The sequence below is a fragment of the Pelobates fuscus genome, unplaced genomic scaffold (assembly GCF_036172605.1).
Source record: "Pelobates fuscus isolate aPelFus1 unplaced genomic scaffold, aPelFus1.pri scaffold_130, whole genome shotgun sequence".
Lineage (NCBI taxonomy): Eukaryota > Metazoa > Chordata > Amphibia > Anura > Pelobatidae > Pelobates > Pelobates fuscus.
Genome location: NW_026961877.1, coordinates 1 through 21,977, shown reverse-complemented (window position 1 = coordinate 21,977; position 21,977 = coordinate 1). Strand labels below are relative to the sequence as shown.

At 35.2% G+C, this 21,977-nt stretch overlaps 12 non-coding genes across 12 annotated transcripts; all 12 read left to right on the top strand.

Moving 5' to 3' along the window:
* The first annotated feature begins 313 nt into the window (after nucleotides 1–313).
* TRNAP-UGG (transfer RNA proline (anticodon UGG)) lies at nucleotides 314–385 on the top strand. Its single transcript has one exon. It is a non-coding gene; the product is annotated as a tRNA-Pro (tRNA).
* Nucleotides 386–3,614: 3,229 nt separating this feature from the next.
* TRNAP-UGG (transfer RNA proline (anticodon UGG)) lies at nucleotides 3,615–3,686 on the top strand. The gene has a single exon. It is a non-coding gene; the product is annotated as a tRNA-Pro (tRNA).
* A 2,127-nt stretch (nucleotides 3,687–5,813) lies between these two features.
* Nucleotides 5,814–5,885, top strand: TRNAP-UGG (transfer RNA proline (anticodon UGG)). Its single transcript has one exon. It is a non-coding gene; the product is annotated as a tRNA-Pro (tRNA).
* Nucleotides 5,886–6,913: 1,028 nt separating this feature from the next.
* Nucleotides 6,914–6,985, top strand: TRNAP-UGG (transfer RNA proline (anticodon UGG)). Its single transcript has one exon. It is a non-coding gene; the product is annotated as a tRNA-Pro (tRNA).
* Nucleotides 6,986–8,013: 1,028 nt separating this feature from the next.
* TRNAP-UGG (transfer RNA proline (anticodon UGG)) lies at nucleotides 8,014–8,085 on the top strand. Its single transcript has one exon. It is a non-coding gene; the product is annotated as a tRNA-Pro (tRNA).
* Nucleotides 8,086–9,113: 1,028 nt separating this feature from the next.
* TRNAP-UGG (transfer RNA proline (anticodon UGG)) lies at nucleotides 9,114–9,185 on the top strand. The gene has a single exon. It is a non-coding gene; the product is annotated as a tRNA-Pro (tRNA).
* Nucleotides 9,186–11,312: 2,127 nt separating this feature from the next.
* TRNAP-UGG (transfer RNA proline (anticodon UGG)) lies at nucleotides 11,313–11,384 on the top strand. The gene has a single exon. It is a non-coding gene; the product is annotated as a tRNA-Pro (tRNA).
* A 1,028-nt stretch (nucleotides 11,385–12,412) lies between these two features.
* On the top strand, nucleotides 12,413–12,484 carry TRNAP-UGG (transfer RNA proline (anticodon UGG)). The gene has a single exon. It is a non-coding gene; the product is annotated as a tRNA-Pro (tRNA).
* Nucleotides 12,485–14,611: 2,127 nt separating this feature from the next.
* On the top strand, nucleotides 14,612–14,683 carry TRNAP-UGG (transfer RNA proline (anticodon UGG)). The gene has a single exon. It is a non-coding gene; the product is annotated as a tRNA-Pro (tRNA).
* Nucleotides 14,684–16,809: 2,126 nt separating this feature from the next.
* On the top strand, nucleotides 16,810–16,881 carry TRNAP-UGG (transfer RNA proline (anticodon UGG)). Its single transcript has one exon. It is a non-coding gene; the product is annotated as a tRNA-Pro (tRNA).
* Nucleotides 16,882–19,008: 2,127 nt separating this feature from the next.
* On the top strand, nucleotides 19,009–19,080 carry TRNAP-UGG (transfer RNA proline (anticodon UGG)). The gene has a single exon. It is a non-coding gene; the product is annotated as a tRNA-Pro (tRNA).
* Nucleotides 19,081–21,206: 2,126 nt separating this feature from the next.
* Nucleotides 21,207–21,278, top strand: TRNAP-UGG (transfer RNA proline (anticodon UGG)). The gene has a single exon. It is a non-coding gene; the product is annotated as a tRNA-Pro (tRNA).
* The last annotated feature ends 699 nt before the right edge of the window (nucleotides 21,279–21,977 follow it).

Below are 21,977 nucleotides of genomic sequence, written 5' to 3'. Positions count from 1 at the left end.
CCACAAATTTCTCCTAAACCAACAAAGCCCTCATAAACAATTAAGAAATGAATGGACATTTTAAGTCTTCCCCAGCAATTTGACCAGAAACAGACTCAACTTTGACAACTGTCAATATGATTTATCACCATCGTACATAAACCTCAACTGTTAATTTACCCATACAATGAAAATGATATTGGAAAAACAGATCCTATTGAGGAAATTTAAAATCCTCACTTCAAAACGAAAACTTTGTTTCTATTTTGAGAACACAAACGCTGTCTGGCGCGTTAGTCTGGCAATTTTTTTCCTAAAACCCAACTAATGTAATGGCTCGTTGGTCTAGGGGTATGATTCTCGCTTTGGGTGCGAGAGGTCCCGGGTTCAAATCCCGGACGAGCCCAAGCAATTGGTGTCTTTCTTTTGAAACACGTAGCTTCCAACTGTGTTTAATATAGTCAGCAAAAATCATTTGTAGCAAAACCCTTCAAGTGCTCCACAGAGAAGATGTTGGCATGCCACCATCAATATATATATTTCCTGGTGCTTCTGATATCACCTTTCAAAGCTAACATCTTATATTAATACAAGTTTAGCTTTTACTTAGAATTGTATGAGAGAAATCATAAAAAAATGTATGGTTTTCATTATCAACCATTTAAAATCAATGGTTTATCGTAAGTCATTAATGCAAGTCCTAACTGCTCAGATGACGCTTTTAAGACTGCAAAGTCTTTCTTAAGACTGCAAAATCTTTGTTAACAACAAACAAAGGGGAAAAAAATATATGTTTTGACATACGGAATTCTATTTTTATTCATACTTAGACATGTGCAAATATGTGTTGGAGAGGGTAGGTTTGAATCAAATTCCTTCCAGTACACGCCTGAATGTATCGATGAATAAAACTGTAAAGGTAAATTCAAGGCAGTCGTTACGTTCGGCTGTGGATTCAAGTTATGGAACCAGGCCAACCTCCCCAAACATTATTTTGCACAAGACTATTTATAATTAATTTCTCCTCTGCACATCTTTACTTTATTTTCAACATGGTGATAGCATGCAGAATATGAGAAAGAAAGTTAAATCCTTCATGTGCTTTTCCAACATATATTTGAACCACAAATTTCTCCTAAACCAACAAAGCCCTCATAAACAATTAAGAAATGAATGGACATTTTAAGTCTTCCCCAGCAATTTGACGAGAAACAGAATCAACTTTGACAACTGTCAATATGATTTAACACCATCGTACATAAACCTCAACTGTTAATTTACCCATACAATGAAAATGATATTGGAAAAACAGATCCTATTGAGGAAATTTAAAATCCTCACTTCAAAACGAAAACTTTGTTTCTATTTTGAGAACACAAACGCTGTCTGGCGCGTTAGTCTGGCAATTTTTTTCCTAAAACCCAACTAATGTAATGGCTCGTTGGTCTAGGGGTATGATTCTCGCTTTGGGTGCGAGAGGTCCCGGGTTCAAATCCCGTACGAGCCCAAGCAATTGGTGTCTTTCTTTTGAAACACGTAGCTTCCAACTGTGTTTAATATAGTCAGCAAAAATCATTTGTAGCAAAACCCTTCAAGTGCTCCACAGAGAAGATGTTGGCATGCCACCATCAATATATATATTTCCTGGTGCTTCTGATATCACCTTTCAAAGCTAACATCTTATATTAATACAAGTTTAGCTTTTACTTAGAATTGTATGAGAGAAATCATAAAAAATGTGTTGTTTTCATTATCAACCATTTAAAATCAATGGTTTATCGTAAGTCATTAATGCAAGTCCTAACTGCTCAGATGACGCTTTTAAGACTGCAAAGTCTTTCTTAAGACTGCAAAATCTTTGTTAACAACAAACAAAGGGGAAAAAAATATATGTTTTGACATACGGAATTCTATTTTTATTCATACTTAGACATGTGCAAATATGTGTTGGAGAGGGTAGGTTTGAATCAAATTCCTTCCAGTACACGCCTGAATGTATCGATGAATAAAACTGTAAAGGTAAATTCAAGGCAGTCGTTACGTTCGGCTGTGGATTCAAGTTATGGAACCAGGCCAACCTCCCCAAACATTATTTTGCACAAGACTATTTATAATTAATTTCTCCTCTGCACATCTTTACTTTATTTTCAACATGGTGATAGCATGCAGAATATGAGAAAGAAAGTTAAATCCTTCATGTGCTTTTCCAACATATATTTGAACCACAAATTTATCCTAAACCAACAAAGCCCTAATAAACAATTAAGAAATGAATGGACATTTTAAGTCTTCCCCAGCAATTTGACCAGAAACAGACTCAACTTTGACAACTGTCAATATGATTTAACACCATCGTACATAAACCTCAACTGTTAATTTACAAATACAATGAAAATGATATTGGAAAAACAGATCCTATTGAGGAAATTTAAAATCCTCACTTCAAAACGAAAACTTTGTTTCTATTTTGAGAACACAAACGCTGTCTGGCGCGTTAGTCTGGCAATTTTTTTCCTAAAACCCAGCTAATGTAATGGCTCGTTGGTCTAGGGGTATGATTCTCGCTTTGGGTGCGAGAGGTCCTGGTTTCAAATCCCGGACGAGCCCATGCAATTGGTGTTTTTATTTTGAAACACGTAGATTCCAACTGTGTTTAATATAGTCAGCAAAAATCATTTGTAGCAAAACCCTTCAAGTGCTCCACAGAGAAGATGTTGGCATGCCACCATCAATATATATATTTCCTGGTGCTTCTGATATCACCTTTCAAAGCTAACATCTTATATTAATACAAGTTTAGCTTTTACTTAGAATTGTATGAGAGAAATCATAAAAAAATGTGTTGTTTTCATTATCAACCATTTAAAATCAATGGTTTATCGTAAGTCATTAATGCAAGTCCTAACTGCTCAGATGACGCTTTTAAGACTGCAAAGTCTTTCTTAAGACTGCAAAATCTTTGTTAACAACAAACAAAGGGGAAAAAATATATGTTTTGCCATACGGAATTCTATTTTTATTCATACTTAGACATGTGCAAATATGTGTTGGAGAGGGTAGGTTTGAATCAAATTCCTTCCAGTACACGCCTGAATGTATCGATGAATAAAACTGTAAAGGTAAATTCAAGGCAGTCGTTACGTTCGGCTGTGGATTCAAGTTATGGAACCAGGCCAACCTCCCCAAACATTATTTTGCACAAGACTATTTATAATTAATTTCTCCTCTGCACATCTTTACTTTATTTTCAACATGGTGATAGCATGCAGAATATGAGAAAGAAAGTTAAATCCTTCATGTGCTTTTCCAACATATATTTGAACCACAAATTTATCCTAAACCAACAAAGCCCTAATAAACAATTAAGAAATGAATGGACATTTTAAGTCTTCCCCAGCAATTTGACCAGAAACAGACTCAACTTTGACAACTGTCAATATGATTTAACACCATCGTACATAAACCTCAACTGTTAATTTACAAATACAATGAAAATGATATTGGAAAAACAGATCCTATTGAGGAAATTTAAAATCCTCACTTCAAAACGAAAACTTTGTTTCTATTTTGAGAACACAAACGCTGTCTGGCGCGTTAGTCTGGCAATTTTTTTCCTAAAACCCAGCTAATGTAATGGCTCGTTGGTCTAGGGGTATGATTCTCGCTTTGGGTGCGAGAGGTCCCGGGTTCAAATCCCGGACGAGCCCATGCAATTGGTGTTTTTATTTTGAAACACGTAGATTCCAACTGTGTTTAATATAGTCAGCAAAAATCATTTGTAGCAAAACCCTTCAAGTGCTCCACAGAGAAGATGTTGGCATGCCACCATCAATATATATATTTCCTGGTGCTTCTGATATCACCTTTCAAAGCTAACATCTTATATTAATACAAGTTTAGCTTTTACTTAGAATTGTATGAGAGAAATCATAAAAAATGTGTTGTTTTCATTATCAACCATTTAAAATCAATGGTTTATCGTAAGTCATTAATGCAAGTCCTAACTGCTCAGATGACGCTTTTAAGACTGCAAAGTCTTTCTTAAGACTGCAAAATCTTTGTTAACAACAAACAAAGGGGAAAAAAATATATGTTTTGACATACGGAATTCTATTTTTATTCATACTTAGACATGTGCAAATATGTGTTGGAGAGGGTAGGTTTGAATCAAATTCCTTCCAGTACACGCCTGAATGTATCGATGAATAAAACTGTGAAGGTAAATTCAAGGCAGTCGTTACGTTCGGCTGTGGATTCAAGTTATGGAACCAGGCCAACCTCCCCAAACATTATTTTGCACAAGACTATTTATAATTAATTTCTCCTCTGCACATCTTTACTTTATTTTCAACATGGTGATAGCATGCAGAATATGAGAAAGAAAGTTGAATCCTTCATGTGCTTTTCCAACATATATTTGAACCACAAATTTCTCCTAAACCAACAAAGCCCTCATAAACAATTAAGAAATGAAGGGAAATTTTAAGTCTTCCCCAGCAATTTGACCAGAAACAGACTCAACTTTGACAACTGTCAATATGATTTAACACCATCGTACATAAACCTCAACTGTTAATTTACCCATACAATGAAAATGATATTGGAAAAACAGATCCTATTGAGGAAATTTAAAATCCTCACTTCAAAACGAAAACTTTGTTTCTATTTTGAGAACACAAACGCTGTATGGCGCGTTAGTCTGGCAATTTTTTTCCTAAAACCCAGCTAATGTAATGGCTCGTTGGTCTAGGGGTATGATTGGTCTAGGGGCGAGAGGTCCCGGGTTCAAATCCCGGACGAGCCCATGCAATTGGTGTTTTTATTTTGAAACACGTAGATTCCAACTGTGTTTAATATAGTCAGCAAAAATCATTTGTAGCAAAACCCTTCAAGTGCTCCACAGAGAAGATGTTGGCATGCCACCATCAATATATATATATTTCCTGGTGCTTCTGATATCACCTTTCAAAGCTAACATCTTATATTAATACAAGTTTAGCTTTTACTTAGAATTGTATGAGAGAAATCATAAAAAATGTGTTGTTTTCATTATCAACCATTTAAAATCAATGGTTTATCGTAAGTCATTAATGCAAGTCCTAACTGCTCAGATGACGCTTTTAAGACTGCAAAGTCTTTCTTAAGACTGCAAAATCTTTGTTAACAACAAACAAAGGGGAAAAAAATATATGTTTTGACATACGGAATTCTATTTTTATTCATACTTAGACATGTGCAAATATGTGTTGGAGAGGGTAGGTTTGAATCAAATTCCTTCCAGTACACGCCTGAATGTATCGATGAATAAAACTGTGAAGGTAAATTCAAGGCAGTCGTTACGTTCGGCTGTGGATTCAAGTTATGGAACCAGGCCAACCTCCCCAAACATTATTTTGCACAAGACTATTTATAATTAATTTCTCCTCTGCACATCTTTACTTTATTTTCAACATGGTGATAGCATGCAGAATATGAGAAAGAAAGTTGAATCCTTCATGTGCTTTTCCAACATATATTTGAACCACAAATTTCTCCTAAACCAACAAAGCCCTCATAAACAATTAAGAAATGAAGGGAAATTTTAAGTCTTCCCCAGCAATTTGACCAGAAACAGACTCAACTTTGACAACTGTCAATATGATTTATCACCATCGTACATAAACCTCAACTGTTAATTTACCCATACAATGAAAATGATATTGGAAAAACAGATCCTATTTAGGAAATTTAAAATCCTCACTTCAAAACGAAAACTTTGTTTCTATTTTGAGAACACAAACGCTGTCTGGCGCGTTAGTCTGGCAATTTTTTTCCTAAAACCCAACTAATGTAATGGCTCGTTGGTCTAGGGGTATGATTCTCGCTTTGGGTGCGAGAGGTCCCGGGTTCAAATCCCGGACGAGCCCAAGCAATTGGTGTTTTTCTTTTGAAACACGTAGCTTCCAACTGTGTTTAATATAGTCAGCAAAAATCATTTGTAGCAAAACCCTTCAAGTGCTCCACAGAGAAGATGTTGGCATGCCACCATCAATATATATATTTCCTGGTGCTTCTGATATCACCTTTCAAAGCTAACATCTTATATTAATACAAGTTTAGCTTTTACTTAGAATTGTATGAGAGAAATCATAAAAAATGTGTTGTTTTCATTATCAACCATTTAAAATCAATGGTTTATCGTAAGTCATTAATGCAAGTCCTAACTGCTCAGATGACGCTTTTAAGACTGCAAAGTCTTTCTTAAGACTGCAAAATCTTTGTTAACAACAAACAAAGGGGAAAAAAATATATGTTTTGACATACGGAATTCTATTTTTATTCATACTTAGACATGTGCAAATATGTGTTGGAGAGGGTAGGTTTGAATCAAATTCCTTCCAGTACACGCCTGAATGTATCGATGAATAAAACTGTAAAGGTAAATTCAAGGCAGTCGTTACGTTCGGCTGTGGATTCAAGTTATGGAACCAGGCCAACCTCCCCAAACATTATTTTGCACAAGACTATTTATAATTAATTTCTCCTCTGCACATCTTTACTTTATTTTCAACATGGTGATAGCATGCAGAATATGAGAAAGAAAGTTGAATCCTTCATGTGCTTTTCCAACATATATTTGAACCACAAATTTCTCCTAAACCAACAAAGCCCTCATAAACAATTAAGAAATGAATGGAAATTTTAAGTCTTCCCCAGCAATTTGACCAGAAACAGACTCAACTTTGACAACTGTCAATATGATTTATCACCATCGTACATAAACCTCAACTGTTAATTTACCCATACAATGAAAATGATATAGGAAAAACAGATCCTATTGAGGAAATTTAAAATCCTCACTTCAAAACGAAAACTTTGTTTCTATTTTGAGAACACAAACGCTGTCTGGCGCGTTAGTCTGGCAATTTTTTTCCTAAAACCCAACTAATGTAATGGCTCGTTGGTCTAGGGGTATGATTCTCGCTTTGGGTGCGAGAGGTCCCGGGTTCAAATCCCGGACGAGCCCAAGCAATTGGTGTTTTTCTTTTGAAACACGTAGCTTCCAACTGTGTTTAATATAGTCAGCAAAAATCATTTGTAGCAAAACCCTTCAAGTGCTCCACAGAGAAGATGTTGGCATGCCACCATCAATATATATATTTCCTGGTGCTTCTGATATCACCTTTCAAAGCTAACATCTTATATTAATACAAGTTTAGCTTTTACTTAGAATTGTATGAGAGAAATCATAAAAAATGTGTTGTTTTCATTATCAACCATTTAAAATCAATGGTTTATCGTAAGTCATTAATGCAAGTCCTAACTGCTCAGATGACGCTTTTAAGACTGCAAAGTCTTTCTTAAGACTGCAAAATCTTTGTTAACAACAAACAAAGGGGAAAAAAATAAATGTTTTGACATACGGAATTCTATTTTTATTCATACTTAGACATGTGCAAATATGTGTTGGAGAGGGTAGGTTTGAATCAAATTCCTTCCAGTACACGCCTGAATGTATCGATGAATAAAACTGTAAAGGTAAATTCAAGGCAGTCGTTACGTTCGGCTGTGGATTCAAGTTATGGAACCAGGCCAACCTCCCCAAACATTATTTTGCACAAGACTATTTATAATTAATTTCTCCTCTGCACATCTTTACTTTATTTTCAACATGGTGATAGCATGCAGAATATGAGAAAGAAAGTTGAATCCTTCATGTGCTTTTCCAACATATATTTGAACCACAAATTTCTCCTAAACCAACAAAGCCCTCATAAACAATTAAGAAATGAAGGGAAATTTTAAGTCTTCCCCAGCAATTTGACCAGAAACAGACTCAACTTTGACAACTGTCAATATGATTTATCACCATCGTACATAAACCTCAACTGTTAATTTACCCATACAATGAAAATGATATTGGAAAAACAGATCCTATTTAGGAAATTTAAAATCCTCACTTCAAAACGAAAACTTTGTTTCTATTTTGAGAACACAAACGCTGTCTGGCGCGTTAGTCTGGCAATTTTTTTCCTAAAACCCAACTAATGTAATGGCTCGTTGGTCTAGGGGTATGATTCTCGCTTTGGGTGCGAGAGGTCCCGGGTTCAAATCCCGGACGAGCCCAAGCAATTGGTGTTTTTCTTTTGAAACACGTAGCTTCCAACTGTGTTTAATATAGTCAGCAAAAATCATTTGTAGCAAAACCCTTCAAGTGCTCCACAGAGAAGATGTTGGCATGCCACCATCAATATATATATTTCCTGGTGCTTCTGATATCACCTTTCAAAGCTAACATCTTATATTAATACAAGTTTAGCTTTTACTTAGAATTGTATGAGAGAAATCATAAAAAATGTGTTGTTTTCATTATCAACCATTTAAAATCAATGGTTTATCGTAAGTCATTAATGCAAGTCCTAACTGCTCAGATGACGCTTTTAAGACTGCAAAGTCTTTCTTAAGACTGCAAAATCTTTGTTAACAACAAACAAAGGGGAAAAAAATATATGTTTTGACATACGGAATTCTATTTTTATTCATACTTAGACATGTGCAAATATGTGTTGGAGAGGGTAGGTTTGAATCAAATTCCTTCCAGTACACGCCTGAATGTATCGATGAATAAAACTGTAAAGGTAAATTCAAGGCAGTCGTTACGTTCGGCTGTGGATTCAAGTTATGGAACCAGGCCAACCTCCCCAAACATTATTTTGCACAAGACTATTTATAATTAATTTCTCCTCTGCACATCTTTACTTTATTTTCAACATGGTGATAGCATGCAGAATATGAGAAAGAAAGTTGAATCCTTCATGTGCTTTTCCAACATATATTTGAACCACAAATTTCTCCTAAACCAACAAAGCCCTCATAAACAATTAAGAAATGAATGGAAATTTTAAGTCTTCCCCAGCAATTTGACCAGAAACAGACTCAACTTTGACAACTGTCAATATGATTTATCACCATCGTACATAAACCTCAACTGTTAATTTACCCATACAATGAAAATGATATAGGAAAAACAGATCCTATTGAGGAAATTTAAAATCCTCACTTCAAAACGAAAACTTTGTTTCTATTTTGAGAACACAAACGCTGTTTGGCGCGTTAGTCTGGCAATTTTTTTCCTAAAACCCAACTAATGTAATGGCTCGTTGGTCTAGGGGTATGATTCTCGCTTTGGGTGCGAGAGGTCCCGGGTTCAAATCCCGGACGAGCCCAAGCAATTGGTGTTTTTCTTTTGAAACACGTAGCTTCCAACTGTGTTTAATATAGTCAGCAAAAATCATTTGTAGCAAAACCCTTCAAGTGCTCCACAGAGAAGATGTTGGCATGCCACCATCAATATATATATTTCCTGGTGCTTCTGATATCACCTTTCAAAGCTAACATCTTATATTAATACAAGTTTAGCTTTTACTTAGAATTGTATGAGAGAAATCATAAAAAATGTGTTGTTTTCATTATCAACCATTTAAAATCAATGGTTTATCGTAAGTCATTAATGCAAGTCTTAACTGCTCAGATGACGCTTTTAAGACTGCAAAGTCTTTCTTAAGACTGCAAAATCTTTGTTAACAACAAACAAAGGGGAAAAAAATATATGTTTTGACATACGGAATTCTATTTTTATTCATACTTAGACATGTGCAAATATGTGTTGGAGAGGGTAGGTTTGAATCAAATTCCTTCCAGTACACGCCTGAATGTATCGATGAATAAAACTGTAAAGGTAAATTCAAGGCAGTCGTTACGTTCGGCTGTGGATTCAAGTTATGGAACCAGGCCAACCTCCCCAAACATTATTTTGCACAAGACTATTTATAATTAATTTCTCCTCTGCACATCTTTACTTTATTTTCAACATGGTGATAGCATGCAGAATATGAGAAAGAAAGTTAAATCCTTCATGTGCTTTTCCAACATATATTTGAACCACAAATTTCTCCTAAACCAACAAAGCCCTCATAAACAATTAAGAAATGAATGGACATTTTAAGTCTTGCCCAGCAATTTGACCAGAAACAGACTCAACTTTGACAACTGTCAATATGATTTAACACCATCGTACATAAACCTCAACTGTTAATTTACCCATACAATGAAAATGATATTGGAAAAACAGATCCTATTGAGGAAATTTAAAATCCTCACTTCAAAACGAAAACTTTGTTTCTATTTTGAGAACACAAACGCTGTATGGCGCGTTAGTCTGGCAATTTTTTTCCTAAAACCCAGCTAATGTAATGGCTCGTTGGTCTAGGGGTATGATTGGTCTAGGGGCGAGAGGTCCCGGGTTCAAATCCCGGACGAGCCCATGCAATTGGTGTTTTTATTTTGAAACACGTAGATTCCAACTGTGTTTAATATAGTCAGCAAAAATCATTTGTAGCAAAACCCTTCAAGTGCTCCACAGAGAAGATGTTGGCATGCCACCATCAATATATATATATTTCCTGGTGCTTCTGATATCACCTTTCAAAGCTAACATCTTATATTAATACAAGTTTAGCTTTTACTTAGAATTGTATGAGAGAAATCATAAAAAATGTGTTGTTTTCATTATCAACCATTTAAAATCAATGGTTTATCGTAAGTCATTAATGCAAGTCCTAACTGCTCAGATGACGCTTTTAAGACTGCAAAGTCTTTCTTAAGACTGCAAAATCTTTGTTAACAACAAACAAAGGGGAAAAAAATATATGTTTTGACATACGGAATTCTATTTTTATTCATACTTAGACATGTGCAAATATGTGTTGGAGAGGGTAGGTTTGAATCAAATTCCTTCCAGTACACGCCTGAATGTATCGATGAATAAAACTGTAAAGGTAAATTCAAGGCAGTCGTTACGTTCGGCTGTGGATTCAAGTTATGGAACCAGGCCAACCTCCCCAAACATTATTTTGCACAAGACTATTTATAATTAATTTCTCCTCTGCACATCTTTACTTTATTTTCAACATGGTGATAGCATGCAGAATATGAGAAAGAAAGTTGAATCCTTCATGTGCTTTTCCAACATATATTTGAACCACAAATTTCTCCTAAACCAACAAAGCCCTCATAAACAATTAAGAAATGAAGGGAAATTTTAAGTCTTCCCCAGCAATTTGACCAGAAACAGACTCAACTTTGACAACTGTCAATATGATTTATCACCATCGTACATAAACCTCAACTGTTAATTTACCCATACAATGAAAATGATATTGGAAAAACAGATCCTATTTAGGAAATTTAAAATCCTCACTTCAAAACGAAAACTTTGTTTCTATTTTGAGAACACAAACGCTGTCTGGCGCGTTAGTCTGGCAATTTTTTTCCTAAAACCCAACTAATGTAATGGCTCGTTGGTCTAGGGGTATGATTCTCGCTTTGGGTGCGAGAGGTCCCGGGTTCAAATCCCGGACGAGCCCAAGCAATTGGTGTTTTTCTTTTGAAACACGTAGCTTCCAACTGTGTTTAATATAGTCAGCAAAAATCATTTGTAGCAAAACCCTTCAAGTGCTCCACAGAGAAGATGTTGGCATGCCACCATCAATATATATATTTCCTGGTGCTTCTGATATCACCTTTCAAAGCTAACATCTTATATTAATACAAGTTTAGCTTTTACTTAGAATTGTATGAGAGAAATCATAAAAAATGTGTTGTTTTCATTATCAACCATTTAAAATCAATGGTTTATCGTAAGTCATTAATGCAAGTCCTAACTGCTCAGATGACGCTTTTAAGACTGCAAAGTCTTTCTTAAGACTGCAAAATCTTTGTTAACAACAAACAAAGGGGAAAAAAATATATGTTTTGACATACGGAATTCTATTTTTATTCATACTTAGACATGTGCAAATATGTGTTGGAGAGGGTAGGTTTGAATCAAATTCCTTCCAGTACACGCCTGAATGTATCGATGAATAAAACTGTAAAGGTAAATTCAAGGCAGTCGTTACGTTCGGCTGTGGATTCAAGTTATGGAACCAGGCCAACCTCCCCAAACATTATTTTGCACAAGACTATTTATAATTAATTTCTCCTCTGCACATCTTTACTTTATTTTCAACATGGTGATAGCATGCAGAATATGAGAAAGAAAGTTGAATCCTTCATGTGCTTTTCCAACATATATTTGAACCACAAATTTCTCCTAAACCAACAAAGCCCTCATAAACAATTAAGAAATGAATGGAAATTTTAAGTCTTCCCCAGCAATTTGACCAGAAACAGACTCAACTTTGACAACTGTCAATATGATTTATCACCATCGTACATAAACCTCAACTGTTAATTTACCCATACAATGAAAATGATATAGGAAAAACAGATCCTATTGAGGAAATTTAAAATCCTCACTTCAAAACGAAAACTTTGTTTCTATTTTGAGAACACAAACGCTGTTTGGCGCGTTAGTCTGGCAATTTTTTTCCTAAAACCCAACTAATGTAATGGCTCGTTGGTCTAGGGGTATGATTCTCGCTTTGGGTGCGAGAGGTCCCGGGTTCAAATCCCGGACGAGCCCAAGCAATTGGTGTTTTTCTTTTGAAACACGTAGCTTCCAACTGTGTTTAATATAGTCAGCAAAAATCATTTGTAGCAAAACCCTTCAAGTGCTCCACAGAGAAGATGTTGGCATGCCACCATCAATATATATATTTCCTGGTGCTTCTGATATCACCTTTCAAAGCTAACATCTTATATTAATACAAGTTTAGCTTTTACTTAGAATTGTATGAGAGAAATCATAAAAAATGTGTTGTTTTCATTATCAACCATTTAAAATCAATGGTTTATCGTAAGTCATTAATGCAAGTCTTAACTGCTCAGATGACGCTTTTAAGACTGCAAAGTCTTTCTTAAGACTGCAAAATCTTTGTTAACAACAAACAAAGGGGAAAAAAATATATGTTTTGACATACGGAATTCTATTTTTATTCATACTTAGACATGTGCAAATATGTGTTGGAGAGGGTAGGTTTGAATCAAATTCCTTCCAGTACACGCCTGAATGTATCGATGAATAAAACTGTAAAGGTAAATTCAAGGCAGTCGTTACGTTCGGCTGTGGATTCAAGTTATGGAACCAGGCCAACCTCCCCAAACATTATTTTGCACAAGACTATTTATAATTAATTTCTCCTCTGCACATCTTTACTTTATTTTCAACATGGTGATAGCATGCAGAATATGAGAAAGAAAGTTAAATCCTTCATGTGCTTTTCCAACATATATTTGAACCACAAATTTCTCCTAAACCAACAAAGCCCTCATAAACAATTAAGAAATGAATGGACATTTTAAGTCTTGCCCAGCAATTTGACCAGAAACAGACTCAACTTTGACAACTGTCAATATGATTTAACACCATCGTACATAAACCTCAACTGTTAATTTACCCATACAATGAAAATGATATTGGAAAAACAGATCCTATTGAGGAAATTTAAAATCCTCACTTCAAAACGAAAACTTTGTTTCTATTTTGAGAACACAAACGCTGTATGGCGCGTTAGTCTGGCAATTTTTTTCCTAAAACCCAGCTAATGTAATGGCTCGTTGGTCTAGGGGTATGATTGGTCTAGGGGCGAGAGGTCCCGGGTTCAAATCCCGGACGAGCCCATGCAATTGGTGTTTTTATTTTGAAACACGTAGATTCCAACTGTGTTTAATATAGTCAGCAAAAATCATTTGTAGCAAAACCCTTCAAGTGCTCCACAGAGAAGATGTTGGCATGCCACCATCAATATATATATATTTCCTGGTGCTTCTGATATCACCTTTCAAAGCTAACATCTTATATTAATACAAGTTTAGCTTTTACTTAGAATTGTATGAGAGAAATCATAAAAAATGTGTTGTTTTCATTATCAACCATTTAAAATCAATGGTTTATCGTAAGTCATTAATGCAAGTCCTAACTGCTCAGATGACGCTTTTAAGACTGCAAAGTCTTTCTTAAGACTGCAAAATCTTTGTTAACAACAAACAAAAGGGAAAAAAATATATGTTTTGACATACGGAATTCTATTTTTATTCATACTTAGACATGTGCAAATATGTGTTGGAGAGGGTAGGTTTGAATCAAATTCCTTCCAGTACACGCCTGAATGTATCGATGAATAAAACTGTAAAGGTAAATTCAAGGCAGTCGTTACGTTCGGCTGTGGATTCAAGTTATGGAACCAGGCCAACCTCCCCAAACATTATTTTGCACAAGACTATTTATAATTAATTTCTCCTCTGCACATCTTTACTTTATTTTCAACATGGTGATAGCATGCAGAATATGAGAAAGAAAGTTAAATCCTTCATGTGCTTTTCCAACATATATTTGAACCACAAATTTCTCCTAAACCAACAAAGCCCTCATAAACAATTAAGAAATGAATGGAAATTTTAAGTCTTCCCCAGCAATTTGACCAGAAACAGACTCAACTTTGACAACTGTCAATATGATTTATCACCATCGTACATAAACCTCAACTGTTAATTTACCCATACAATGAAAATGATATAGGAAAAACAGATCCTATTGAGGAAATTTAAAATCCTCACTTCAAAACGAAAACTTTGTTTCTATTTTGAGAACACAAACGCTGTCTGGCGCGTTAGTCTGGCAATTTTTTTCCTAAAACCCAACTAATGTAATGGCTCGTTGGTCTAGGGGTATGATTCTCGCTTTGGGTGCGAGAGGTCCCGGGTTCAAATCCCGGACGAGCCCAAGCAATTGGTGTTTTTCTTTTGAAACACGTAGCTTCCAACTGTGTTTAATATAGTCAGCAAAAATCATTTGTAGCAAAACCCTTCAAGTGCTCCACAGAGAAGATGTTGGCATGCCACCATCAATATATATATTTCCTGGTGCTTCTGATATCACCTTTCAAAGCTAACATCTTATATTAATACAAGTTTAGCTTTTACTTAGAATTGTATGAGAGAAATCATAAAAAATGTGTTGTTTTCATTATCAACCATTTAAAATCAATGGTTTATCGTAAGTCATTAATGCAAGTCTTAACTGCTCAGATGACGCTTTTAAGACTGCAAAGTCTTTCTTAAGACTGCAAAATCTTTGTTAACAACAAACAAAGGGGAAAAAATATATGTTTTGACATACGGAATTCTATTTTTATTCATACTTAGACATGTGCAAATATGTGTTGGAGAGGGTAGGTTTGAATCAAATTCCTTCCAGTACACGCCTGAATGTATCGATGAATAAAACTGTAAAGGTAAATTCAAGGCAGTCGTTACGTTCGGCTTTGGATTCAAGTTATGGAACCAGGCCAACCTCCCCAAACATTATTTTGCACAAGACTATTTATAATTAATTTCTCCTCTGCACATCTTTACTTTATTTTCAACATGGTGATAGCATGCAGAATATGAGAAAGAAAGTTAAATCCTTCATGTGCTTTTCCAACATATATTTGAACCACAAATTTCTCCTAAACCAACAAAGCCCTCATAAACAATTAAGAAATGAATGGACATTTTAAGTCTTGCCCAGCAATTTGACCAGAAACAGACTCAACTTTGACAACTGTCAATATGATTTAACACCATCGTACATAAACCTCAACTGTTAATTTACCCATACAATGAAAATGATATTGGAAAAACAGATCCTATTGAGGAAATTTAAAATCCTCACTTCAAAACGAAAACTTTGTTTCTATTTTGAGAACACAAACGCTGTATGGCGCGTTAGTCTGGCAATTTTTTTCCTAAAACCCAGCTAATGTAATGGCTCGTTGGTCTAGGGGTATGATTGGTCTAGGGGCGAGAGGTCCCGGGTTCAAATCCCGGACGAGCCCATGCAATTGGTGTTTTTATTTTGAAACACGTAGATTCCAACTGTGTTTAATATAGTCAGCAAAAATCATTTGTAGCAAAACCCTTCAAGTGCTCCACAGAGAAGATGTTGGCATGCCACCATCAATATATATATATTTCCTGGTGCTTCTGATATCACCTTTCAAAGCTAACATCTTATATTAATACAAGTTTAGCTTTTACTTAGAATTGTATGAGAGAAATCATAAAAAATGTGTTGTTTTCATTATCAACCATTTAAAATCAATGGTTTATCGTAAGTCATTAATGCAAGTCCTAACTGCTCAGATGACGCTTTTAAGACTGCAAAGTCTTTCTTAAGACTGCAAAATCTTTGTTAACAACAAACAAAAGGGAAAAAAATATATGTTTTGACATACGGAATTCTATTTTTATTCATACTTAGACATGTGCAAATATGTGTTGGAGAGGGTAGGTTTGAATCAAATTCCTTCCAGTACACGCCTGAATGTATCGATGAATAAAACTGTAAAGGTAAATTCAAGGCAGTCGTTACGTTCGGCTGTGGATTCAAGTTATGGAACCAGGCCAACCTCCCCAAACATTATTTTGCACAAGACTATTTATAATTAATTTCTCCTCTGCACATCTTTACTTTATTTTCAACATGGTGATAGCATGCAGAATATGAGAAAGAAAGTTAAATCCTTCATGTGCTTTTCCAACATATATTTGAACCACAAATTTCTCCTAAACCAACAAAGCCCTCATAAACAATTAAGAAATGAATGGAAATTTTAAGTCTTCCCCAGCAATTTGACCAGAAACAGACTCAACTTTGACAACTGTCAATATGATTTATCACCATCGTACATAAACCTCAACTGTTAATTTACCCATACAATGAAAATGATATAGGAAAAACAGATCCTATTGAGGAAATTTAAAATCCTCACTTCAAAACGAAAACTTTGTTTCTATTTTGAGAACACAAACGCTGTTTGGCGCGTTAGTCTGGCAATTTTTTTCCTAAAACCCAACTAATGTAATGGCTCGTTGGTCTAGGGGTATGATTCTCGCTTTGGGTGCGAGAGGTCCCGGGTTCAAATCCCGGACGAGCCCAAGCAATTGGTGTTTTTCTTTTGAAACACGTAGCTTCCAACTGTGTTTAATATAGTCAGCAAAAATCATTTGTAGCAAAACCCTTCAAGTGCTCCACAGAGAAGATGTTGGCATGCCACCATCAATATATATATTTCCTGGTGCTTCTGATATCACCTTTCAAAGCTAACATCTTATATTAATACAAGTTTAGCTTTTACTTAGAATTGTATGAGAGAAATCATAAAAAATGTGTTGTTTTCATTATCAACCATTTAAAATCAATGGTTTATCGTAAGTCATTAATGCAAGTCTTAACTGCTCAGATGACGCTTTTAAGACTGCAAAGTCTTTCTTAAGACTGCAAAATCTTTGTTAACAACAAACAAAGGGGAAAAAAATATATGTTTTGACATACGGAATTCTATTTTTATTCATACTTAGACATGTGCAAATATGTGTTGGAGAGGGTAGGTTTGAATCAAATTCCTTCCAGTACACGCCTGAATGTATCGATGAATAAAACTGTAAAGGTAAATTCAAGGCAGTCGTTACGTTCGGCTGTGGATTCAAGTTATGGAACCAGGCCAACCTCCCCAAACATTATTTTGCACAAGACTATTTATAATTAATTTCTCCTCTGCACATCTTTACTTTATTTTCAACATGGTGATAGCATGCAGAATATGAGAAAGAAAGTTAAATCCTTCATGTGCTTTTCCAACATATATTTGAACCACAAATTTCTCCTAAACCAACAAAGCCCTCATAAACAATTAAGAAATGAATGGACATTTTAAGTCTTGCCCAGCAATTTGACCAGAAACAGACTCAACTTTGACAACTGTCAATATGATTTAACACCATCGTACATAAACCTCAACTGTTAATTTACCCATACAATGAAAATGATATTGGAAAAACAGATCCTATTGAGGAAATTTAAAATCCTCACTTCAAAACGAAAACTTTGTTTCTATTTTGAGAACACAAACGCTGTATGGCGCGTTAGTCTGGCAATTTTTTTCCTAAAACCCAGCTAATGTAATGGCTCGTTGGTCTAGGGGTATGATTGGTCTAGGGGCGAGAGGTCCCGGGTTCAAATCCCGGACGAGCCCATGCAATTGGTGTTTTTATTTTGAAACACGTAGATTCCAACTGTGTTTAATATAGTCAGCAAAAATCATTTGTAGCAAAACCCTTCAAGTGCTCCACAGAGAAGATGTTGGCATGCCACCATCAATATATATATATTTCCTGGTGCTTCTGATATCACCTTTCAAAGCTAACATCTTATATTAATACAAGTTTAGCTTTTACTTAGAATTGTATGAGAGAAATCATAAAAAATGTGTTGTTTTCATTATCAACCATTTAAAATCAATGGTTTATCGTAAGTCATTAATGCAAGTCCTAACTGCTCAGATGACGCTTTTAAGACTGCAAAGTCTTTCTTAAGACTGCAAAATCTTTGTTAACAACAAACAAAAGGGAAAAAAATATATGTTTTGACATACGGAATTCTATTTTTATTCATACTTAGACATGTGCAAATATGTGTTGGAGAGGGTAGGTTTGAATCAAATTCCTTCCAGTACACGCCTGAATGTATCGATGAATAAAACTGTAAAGGTAAATTCAAGGCAGTCGTTACGTTCGGCTGTGGATTCAAGTTATGGAACCAGGCCAACCTCCCCAAACATTATTTTGCACAAGACTATTTATAATTAATTTCTCCTCTGCACATCTTTACTTTATTTTCAACATGGTGATAGCATGCAGAATATGAGAAAGAAAGTTAAATCCTTCATGTGCTTTTCCAACATATATTTGAACCACAAATTTCTCCTAAACCAACAAAGCCCTCATAAACAATTAAGAAATGAATGGAAATTTTAAGTCTTCCCCAGCAATTTGACCAGAAACAGACTCAACTTTGACAACTGTCAATATGATTTATCACCATCGTACATAAACCTCAACTGTTAATTTACCCATACAATGAAAATGATATAGGAAAAACAGATCCTATTGAGGAAATTTAAAATCCTCACTTCAAAACGAAAACTTTGTTTCTATTTTGAGAACACAAACGCTGTCTGGCGCGTTAGTCTGGCAATTTTTTTCCTAAAACCCAACTAATGTAATGGCTCGTTGGTCTAGGGGTATGATTCTCGCTTTGGGTGCGAGAGGTCCCGGGTTCAAATCCCGGACGAGCCCAAGCAATTGGTGTTTTTCTTTTGAAACACGTAGCTTCCAACTGTGTTTAATATAGTCAGCAAAAATCATTTGTAGCAAAACCCTTCAAGTGCTCCACAGAGAAGATGTTGGCATGCCACCATCAATATATATATTTCCTGGTGCTTCTGATATCACCTTTCAAAGCTAACATCTTATATTAATACAAGTTTAGCTTTTACTTAGAATTGTATGAGAGAAATCATAAAAAATGTGTTGTTTTCATTATCAACCATTTAAAATCAATGGTTTATCGTAAGTCATTAATGCAAGTCTTAACTGCTCAGATGACGCTTTTAAGACTGCAAAGTCTTTCTTAAGACTGCAAAATCTTTGTTAACAACAAACAAAGGGGAAAAAATATATGTTTTGACATACGGAATTCTATTTTTATTCATACTTAGACATGTGCAAATATGTGTTGGAGAGGGTAGGTTTGAATCAAATTCCTTCCAGTACACGCCTGAATGTATCGATGAATAAAACTGTAAAGGTAAATTCAAGGCAGTCGTTACGTTCGGCTTTGGATTCAAGTTATGGAACCAGGCCAACCTCCCCAAACATTATTTTGCACAAGACTATTTATAATTAATTTCTCCTCTGCACATCTTTACTTTATTTTCAACATGGTGATAGCATGCAGAATATGAGAAAGAAAGTTAAATCCTTCATGTGCTTTTCCAACATATATTTGAACCACAAATTTCTCCTAAACCAACAAAGCCCTCATAAACAATTAAGAAATGAATGGACATTTTAAGTCTTGCCCAGCAATTTGACCAGAAACAGACTCAACTTTGACAACTGTCAATATGATTTAACACCATCGTACATAAACCTCAACTGTTAATTTACCCATACAATGAAAATGATATTGGAAAAACAGATCCTATTGAGGAAATTTAAAATCCTCACTTCAAAACGAAAACTTTGTTTCTATTTTGAGAACACAAACGCTGTATGGCGCGTTAGTCTGGCAATTTTTTTCCTAAAACCCAGCTAATGTAATGGCTCGTTGGTCTAGGGGTATGATTGGTCTAGGGGCGAGAGGTCCCGGGTTCAAATCCCGGACGAGCCCATGCAATTGGTGTTTTTATTTTGAAACACGTAGATTCCAACTGTGTTTAATATAGTCAGCAAAAATCATTTGTAGCAAAACCCTTCAAGTGCTCCACAGAGAAGATGTTGGCATGCCACCATCAATATATATATATTTCCTGGTGCTTCTGATATCACCTTTCAAAGCTAACATCTTATATTAATACAAGTTTAGCTTTTACTTAGAATTGTATGAGAGAAATCATAAAAAATGTGTTGTTTTCATTATCAACCATTTAAAATCAATGGTTTATCGTAAGTCATTAATGCAAGTCCTAACTGCTCAGATGACGCTTTTAAGACTGCAAAGTCTTTCTTAAGACTGCAAAATCTTTGTTAACAACAAACAAAAGGGAAAAAAATATATGTTTTGACATACGGAATTCTATTTTTATTCATACTTAGACATGTGCAAATATGTGTTGGAGAGGGTAGGTTTGAATCAAATTCCTTCCAGTACACGCCTGAATGTATCGATGAATAAAACTGTAAAGGTAAATTCAAGGCAGTCGTTACGTTCGGCTGTGGATTCAAGTTATGGAACCAGGCCAACCTCCCCAAACATTATTTTGCACAAGACTATTTATAATTAATTTCTCCTCTGCACATCTTTACTTTATTTTCAACATGGTGATAGCATGCAGAATATGAGAAAGAAAGTTAAATCCTTCATGTGCTTTTCCAACATATATTTGAACCACAAATTTCTCCTAAACCAACAAAGCCCTCATAAACAATTAAGAAATGAATGGAAATTTTAAGTCTTCCCCAGCAATTTGACCAGAAACAGACTCAACTTTGACAACTGTCAATATGATTTATCACCATCGTACATAAACCTCAACTGTTAATTTACCCATACAATGAAAATGATATAGGAAAAACAGATCCTATTGAGGAAATTTAAAATCCTCACTTCAAAACGAAAACTTTGTTTCTATTTTGAGAACACAAACGCTGTTTGGCGCGTTAGTCTGGCAATTTTTTTCCTAAAACCCAACTAATGTAATGGCTCGTTGGTCTAGGGGTATGATTCTCGCTTTGGGTGCGAGAGGTCCCGGGTTCAAATCCCGGACGAGCCCAAGCAATTGGTGTTTTTCTTTTGAAACACGTAGCTTCCAACTGTGTTTAATATAGTCAGCAAAAATCATTTGTAGCAAAACCCTTCAAGTGCTCCACAGAGAAGATGTTGGCATGCCACCATCAATATATATATTTCCTGGTGCTTCTGATATCACCTTTCAAAGCTAACATCTTATATTAATACAAGTTTAGCTTTTACTTAGAATTGTATGAGAGAAATCATAAAAAATGTGTTGTTTTCATTATCAACCATTTAAAATCAATGGTTTATCGTAAGTCATTAATGCAAGTCTTAACTGCTCAGATGACGCTTTTAAGACTGCAAAGTCTTTCTTAAGACTGCAAAATCTTTGTTAACAACAAACAAAGGGGAAAAAAATATATGTTTTGACATACGGAATTCTATTTTTATTCATACTTAGACATGTGCAAATATGTGTTGGAGAGGGTAGGTTTGAATCAAATTCCTTCCAGTACACGCCTGAATGTATCGATGAATAAAACTGTAAAGGTAAATTCAAGGCAGTCGTTACGTTCGGCTGTGGATTCAAGTTATGGAACCAGGCCAACCTCCCCAAACATTATTTTGCACAAGACTATTTATAATTAATTTCTCCTCTGCACATCTTTACTTTATTTTCAACATGGTGATAGCATGCAGAATATGAGAAAGAAAGTTAAATCCTTCATGTGCTTTT